This window comes from Chenopodium album, chromosome 16, assembly GCF_948465745.1.
Source record: "Chenopodium album chromosome 16, dcCheAlbu1.1, whole genome shotgun sequence".
Lineage (NCBI taxonomy): Eukaryota > Viridiplantae > Streptophyta > Magnoliopsida > Caryophyllales > Amaranthaceae > Chenopodium > Chenopodium album.
The window spans coordinates 51752501-51760000 of NC_137849.1; positions in this window are offsets into that span (position 1 = coordinate 51752501).

Genomic DNA, 7500 nt, shown 5'->3' on the forward strand with positions numbered 1-7500 from the left:
AATGAGCTCACTCGATTCGCGTCTGATCCTCTATTCTATCTCATAGACTGATGTAGAAAAGAATTCACTTAAGGAAACATCCGGTGAATTCGCGACACTCCACTACCTATGGACGTACCGAAGCTAATCCCTCATCCTGTTTCTGAGCAAAGACCAATCAAAGGTAATTCCTATTTGCTTACTTGATAGAATAAGGAGCATCACCGGATTAGCTTACTTGTTATGACACAATTACATAGTTACACTCAATGCTGATCCTCGAACGGCTACGCTAGCTTGATACGGAATTTCTTTCATTATTAAAGTTGGATGTGACAATTAAATTGAAGCCCCTTACTTTTAACATGATTGCATTTTTTTTTGGTATTGCGTGCTAAAAACCTCTAAATTTCAACTCAATTTTTTTTTATTTTTATTTTTATTTTTTATTTTTGAAAAATACAACTCAATTTTTTTTTTAATACTTGTATATTTTAGTAGGAAAATGCTATACATATCCTATAGAGCTACATATAAGCATTAAATACACACTAAATAAATCGTGCAAAGTTAGATGATCAATATTTAGAAGCCCCAAAACTTGTATCAAATACATTTTGTTGGTTTTAGTTCTATAAACCTCAAATCCTTAAATGAATTCGAAAAAATAAAATTTGATTTGTCATTAAACCTGATATCTTGGAACAAAATTCTAATTTTGCAAAATCCCAAGTTTATTTGAAACACTATAACTTTAAATCTGTGAAAGATTTTTGGGTGATTCTTTCACAAAAAACGGATGTCTAAACTCGACCCTAAAATCAAAATCTCGACATAAGGTTTAGGGTTTAGGGTTTAGGGTTTAGGGTTTAGGGTTTAGGGTTTAGGGTTTAGGGTTTAGGGTTTAGGGTTTAGGGTTTAGGGTTTAGGGTTTAGGGTTTAGGGTTTAGGGTTTAGGGTTTAGGGTTTAGGGTTTAGGGTTTAGGGTTTAGGGTTTAGGGTTTAGGGTTTAGGGTTTAGGGTTTAGGGTTTAGGGTTTAGGGTTTAGGGTTTAGGGTTTAGGGTTTAGGGTTTAGGGTTTAGGGTTTAGGGTTTAGGGTTTAGGGTTTAGGGTTTAGGGTTTAGGGTTTAGGGTTTAGGGTTTAGGGTTTAGGGTTTAGGGTTTAGGGTTTAGGGTTTAGGGTTTAGGGTTTAGGGTTTAGGGTTTAGGGTTTAGGGTTTAGGGTTTAGGGTTTAGGGTTTAGGGTTTAGGGTTTAGGGTTTAGGGTTTAGGGTTTAGGGTTTAGGGTTTAGGGTTTAGGGTTTAGGGTTTAGGGTTTAGGGTTTAGGGTTTAGGGTTTAGGGTTTAGGGTTTAGGGTTTAGGGTTTAGGGTTTAGGGTTTAGGGTTTAGGGTTTAGGGTTTAGGGTTTAGGGTTTAGGGTTTAGGGTTTAGGGTTTAGGGTTTAGGGTTTAGGGTTTAGGGTTTAGGGTTTAGGGTTTAGGGTTTAGGGTTTAGGGTTTAGGGTTTAGGGTTTAGGGTTTAGGGTTTAGGGTTTAGGGTTTAGGGTTTAGGGTTTAGGGTTTAGGGTTTAGGGTTTAGGGTTTAGGGTTTAGGGTTTAGGGTTTAGGGTTTAGGGTTTAGGGTTTAGGGTTTAGGGTTTAGGGTTTAGGGTTTAGGGTTTAGGGTTTAGGGTTTAGGGTTTAGGGTTTAGGGTTTAGGGTTTAGGGTTTAGGGTTTAGGGTTTAGGGTTTAGGGTTTAGGGTTTAGGGTTTAGGGTTTAGGGTTTAGGGTTTAGGGTTTAGGGTTTAGGGTTTAGGGTTTAGGGTTTAGGGTTTAGGGTTTAGGGTTTAGGGTTTAGGGTTTAGGGTTTAGGGTTTAGGGTTTAGGGTTTAGGGTTTAGGGTTTAGGGTTTAGGGTTTAGGGTTTAGGGTTTAGGGTTTAGGGTTTAGGGTTTAGGGTTTAGGGTTTAGGGTTTAGGGTTTAGGGTTTAGGGTTTAGGGTTTAGGGTTTAGGGTTTAGGGTTTAGGGTTTAGGGTTTAGGGTTTAGGGTTTAGGGTTTAGGGTTTAGGGTTTAGGGTTTAGGGTTTAGGGTTTAGGGTTTAGGGTTTAGGGTTTAGGGTTTAGGGTTTAGGGTTTAGGGTTTAGGGTTTAGGGTTTAGGGTTTAGGGTTTAGGGTTTAGGGTTTAGGGTTTAGGGTTTAGGGTTTAGGGTTTAGGGTTTAGGGTTTAGGGTTTAGGGTTTAGGGTTTAGGGTTTAGGGTTTAGGGTTTAGGGTTTAGGGTTTAGGGTTTAGGGTTTAGGGTTTAGGGTTTAGGGTTTAGGGTTTAGGGTTTAGGGTTTAGGGTTTAGGGTTTAGGGTTTAGGGTTTAGGGTTTAGGGTTTAGGGTTTAGGGTTTAGGGTTTAGGGTTTAGGGTTTAGGGTTTAGGGTTTAGGGTTTAGGGTTTAGGGTTTAGGGTTTAGGGTTTAGGGTTTAGGGTTTAGGGTTTAGGGTTTAGGGTTTAGGGTTTAGGGTTTAGGGTTTAGGGTTTAGGGTTTAGGGTTTAGGGTTTAGGGTTTAGGGTTTAGGGTTTAGGGTTTAGGGTTTAGGGTTTAGGGTTTAGGGTTTAGGGTTTAGGGTTTAGGGTTTAGGGTTTAGGGTTTAGGGTTTAGGGTTTAGGGTTTAGGGTTTAGGGTTTAGGGTTTAGGGTTTAGGGTTTAGGGTTTAGGGTTTAGGGTTTAGGGTTTAGGGTTTAGGGTTTAGGGTTTAGGGTTTAGGGTTTAGGGTTTAGGGTTTAGGGTTTAGGGTTTAGGGTTTAGGGTTTAGGGTTTAGGGTTTAGGGTTTAGGGTTTAGGGTTTAGGGTTTAGGGTTTAGGGTTTAGGGTTTAGGGTTTAGGGTTTAGGGTTTAGGGTTTAGGGTTTAGGGTTTAGGGTTTAGGGTTTAGGGTTTAGGGTTTAGGGTTTAGGGTTTAGGGTTTAGGGTTTAGGGTTTAGGGTTTAGGGTTTAGGGTTTAGGGTTTAGGGTTTAGGGTTTAGGGTTTAGGGTTTAGGGTTTAGGGTTTAGGGTTTAGGGTTTAGGGTTTAGGGTTTAGGGTTTAGGGTTTAGGGTTTAGGGTTTAGGGTTTAGGGTTTAGGGTTTAGGGTTTAGGGTTTAGGGTTTAGGGTTTAGGGTTTAGGGTTTAGGGTTTAGGGTTTAGGGTTTAGGGTTTAGGGTTTAGGGTTTAGGGTTTAGGGTTTAGGGTTTAGGGTTTAGGGTTTAGGGTTTAGGGTTTAGGGTTTAGGGTTTAGGGTTTAGGGTTTAGGGTTTAGGGTTTAGGGTTTAGGGTTTAGGGTTTAGGGTTTAGGGTTTAGGGTTTAGGGTTTAGGGTTTAGGGTTTAGGGTTTAGGGTTTAGGGTTTAGGGTTTAGGGTTTAGGGTTTAGGGTTTAGGGTTTAGGGTTTAGGGTTTAGGGTTTAGGGTTTAGGGTTTAGGGTTTAGGGTTTAGGGTTTAGGGTTTAGGGTTTAGGGTTTAGGGTTTAGGGTTTAGGGTTTAGGGTTTAGGGTTTAGGGTTTAGGGTTTAGGGTTTAGGGTTTAGGGTTTAGGGTTTAGGGTTTAGGGTTTAGGGTTTAGGGTTTAGGGTTTAGGGTTTAGGGTTTAGGGTTTAGGGTTTAGGGTTTAGGGTTTAGGGTTTAGGGTTTAGGGTTTAGGGTTTAGGGTTTAGGGTTTAGGGTTTAGGGTTTAGGGTTTAGGGTTTAGGGTTTAGGGTTTAGGGTTTAGGGTTTAGGGTTTAGGGTTTAGGGTTTAGGGTTTAGGGTTTAGGGTTTAGGGTTTAGGGTTTAGGGTTTAGGGTTTAGGGTTTAGGGTTTAGGGTTTAGGGTTTAGGGTTTAGGGTTTAGGGTTTAGGGTTTAGGGTTTAGGGTTTAGGGTTTAGGGTTTAGGGTTTAGGGTTTAGGGTTTAGGGTTTAGGGTTTAGGGTTTAGGGTTTAGGGTTTAGGGTTTAGGGTTTAGGGTTTAGGGTTTAGGGTTTAGGGTTTAGGGTTTAGGGTTTAGGGTTTAGGGTTTAGGGTTTAGGGTTTAGGGTTTAGGGTTTAGGGTTTAGGGTTTAGGGTTTAGGGTTTAGGGTTTAGGGTTTAGGGTTTAGGGTTTAGGGTTTAGGGTTTAGGGTTTAGGGTTTAGGGTTTAGGGTTTAGGGTTTAGGGTTTAGGGTTTAGGGTTTAGGGTTTAGGGTTTAGGGTTTAGGGTTTAGGGTTTAGGGTTTAGGGTTTAGGGTTTAGGGTTTAGGGTTTAGGGTTTAGGGTTTAGGGTTTAGGGTTTAGGGTTTAGGGTTTAGGGTTTAGGGTTTAGGGTTTAGGGTTTAGGGTTTAGGGTTTAGGGTTTAGGGTTTAGGGTTTAGGGTTTAGGGTTTAGGGTTTAGGGTTTAGGGTTTAGGGTTTAGGGTTTAGGGTTTAGGGTTTAGGGTTTAGGGTTTAGGGTTTAGGGTTTAGGGTTTAGGGTTTAGGGTTTAGGGTTTAGGGTTTAGGGTTTAGGGTTTAGGGTTTAGGGTTTAGGGTTTAGGGTTTAGGGTTTAGGGTTTAGGGTTTAGGGTTTAGGGTTTAGGGTTTAGGGTTTAGGGTTTAGGGTTTAGGGTTTAGGGTTTAGGGTTTAGGGTTTAGGGTTTAGGGTTTAGGGTTTAGGGTTTAGGGTTTAGGGTTTAGGGTTTAGGGTTTAGGGTTTAGGGTTTAGGGTTTAGGGTTTAGGGTTTAGGGTTTAGGGTTTAGGGTTTAGGGTTTAGGGTTTAGGGTTTAGGGTTTAGGGTTTAGGGTTTAGGGTTTAGGGTTTAGGGTTTAGGGTTTAGGGTTTAGGGTTTAGGGTTTAGGGTTTAGGGTTTAGGGTTTAGGGTTTAGGGTTTAGGGTTTAGGGTTTAGGGTTTAGGGTTTAGGGTTTAGGGTTTAGGGTTTAGGGTTTAGGGTTTAGGGTTTAGGGTTTAGGGTTTAGGGTTTAGGGTTTAGGGTTTAGGGTTTAGGGTTTAGGGTTTAGGGTTTAGGGTTTAGGGTTTAGGGTTTAGGGTTTAGGGTTTAGGGTTTAGGGTTTAGGGTTTAGGGTTTAGGGTTTAGGGTTTAGGGTTTAGGGTTTAGGGTTTAGGGTTTAGGGTTTAGGGTTTAGGGTTTAGGGTTTAGGGTTTAGGGTTTAGGGTTTAGGGTTTAGGGTTTAGGGTTTAGGGTTTAGGGTTTAGGGTTTAGGGTTTAGGGTTTAGGGTTTAGGGTTTAGGGTTTAGGGTTTAGGGTTTAGGGTTTAGGGTTTAGGGTTTAGGGTTTAGGGTTTAGGGTTTAGGGTTTAGGGTTTAGGGTTTAGGGTTTAGGGTTTAGGGTTTAGGGTTTAGGGTTTAGGGTTTAGGGTTTAGGGTTTAGGGTTTAGGGTTTAGGGTTTAGGGTTTAGGGTTTAGGGTTTAGGGTTTAGGGTTTAGGGTTTAGGGTTTAGGGTTTAGGGTTTAGGGTTTAGGGTTTAGGGTTTAGGGTTTAGGGTTTAGGGTTTAGGGTTTAGGGTTTAGGGTTTAGGGTTTAGGGTTTAGGGTTTAGGGTTTAGGGTTTAGGGTTTAGGGTTTAGGGTTTAGGGTTTAGGGTTTAGGGTTTAGGGTTTAGGGTTTAGGGTTTAGGGTTTAGGGTTTAGGGTTTAGGGTTTAGGGTTTAGGGTTTAGGGTTTAGGGTTTAGGGTTTAGGGTTTAGGGTTTAGGGTTTAGGGTTTAGGGTTTAGGGTTTAGGGTTTAGGGTTTAGGGTTTAGGGTTTAGGGTTTAGGGTTTAGGGTTTAGGGTTTAGGGTTTAGGGTTTAGGGTTTAGGGTTTAGGGTTTAGGGTTTAGGGTTTAGGGTTTAGGGTTTAGGGTTTAGGGTTTAGGGTTTAGGGTTTAGGGTTTAGGGTTTAGGGTTTAGGGTTTAGGGTTTAGGGTTTAGGGTTTAGGGTTTAGGGTTTAGGGTTTAGGGTTTAGGGTTTAGGGTTTAGGGTTTAGGGTTTAGGGTTTAGGGTTTAGGGTTTAGGGTTTAGGGTTTAGGGTTTAGGGTTTAGGGTTTAGGGTTTAGGGTTTAGGGTTTAGGGTTTAGGGTTTAGGGTTTAGGGTTTAGGGTTTAGGGTTTAGGGTTTAGGGTTTAGGGTTTAGGGTTTAGGGTTTAGGGTTTAGGGTTTAGGGTTTAGGGTTTAGGGTTTAGGGTTTAGGGTTTAGGGTTTAGGGTTTAGGGTTTAGGGTTTAGGGTTTAGGGTTTAGGGTTTAGGGTTTAGGGTTTAGGGTTTAGGGTTTAGGGTTTAGGGTTTAGGGTTTAGGGTTTAGGGTTTAGGGTTTAGGGTTTAGGGTTTAGGGTTTAGGGTTTAGGGTTTAGGGTTTAGGGTTTAGGGTTTAGGGTTTAGGGTTTAGGGTTTAGGGTTTAGGGTTTAGGGTTTAGGGTTTAGGGTTTAGGGTTTAGGGTTTAGGGTTTAGGGTTTAGGGTTTAGGGTTTAGGGTTTAGGGTTTAGGGTTTAGGGTTTAGGGTTTAGGGTTTAGGGTTTAGGGTTTAGGGTTTAGGGTTTAGGGTTTAGGGTTTAGGGTTTAGGGTTTAGGGTTTAGGGTTTAGGGTTTAGGGTTTAGGGTTTAGGGTTTAGGGTTTAGGGTTTAGGGTTTAGGGTTTAGGGTTTAGGGTTTAGGGTTTAGGGTTTAGGGTTTAGGGTTTAGGGTTTAGGGTTTAGGGTTTAGGGTTTAGGGTTTAGGGTTTAGGGTTTAGGGTTTAGGGTTTAGGGTTTAGGGTTTAGGGTTTAGGGTTTAGGGTTTAGGGTTTAGGGTTTAGGGTTTAGGGTTTAGGGTTTAGGGTTTAGGGTTTAGGGTTTAGGGTTTAGGGTTTAGGGTTTAGGGTTTAGGGTTTAGGGTTTAGGGTTTAGGGTTTAGGGTTTAGGGTTTAGGGTTTAGGGTTTAGGGTTTAGGGTTTAGGGTTTAGGGTTTAGGGTTTAGGGTTTAGGGTTTAGGGTTTAGGGTTTAGGGTTTAGGGTTTAGGGTTTAGGGTTTAGGGTTTAGGGTTTAGGGTTTAGGGTTTAGGGTTTAGGGTTTAGGGTTTAGGGTTTAGGGTTTAGGGTTTAGGGTTTAGGGTTTAGGGTTTAGGGTTTAGGGTTTAGGGTTTAGGGTTTAGGGTTTAGGGTTTAGGGTTTAGGGTTTAGGGTTTAGGGTTTAGGGTTTAGGGTTTAGGGTTTAGGGTTTAGGGTTTAGGGTTTAGGGTTTAGGGTTTAGGGTTTAGGGTTTAGGGTTTAGGGTTTAGGGTTTAGGGTTTAGGGTTTAGGGTTTAGGGTTTAGGGTTTAGGGTTTAGGGTTTAGGGTTTAGGGTTTAGGGTTTAGGGTTTAGGGTTTAGGGTTTAGGGTTTAGGGTTTAGGGTTTAGGGTTTAGGGTTTAGGGTTTAGGGTTTAGGGTTTAGGGTTTAGGGTTTAGGGTTTAGGGTTTAGGGTTTAGGGTTTAGGGTTTAGGGTTTAGGGTTTAGGGTTTAGGGTTTAGGGTTTAGGGTTTAGGGTTTAGGGTTTAGGGTTTAGGGTTTAGGGTTTAGGGTTTAGGGTTTAGGGTTTAGGGTTTAGGGTTTAGGGTTTAGGGTTTAGGGTTT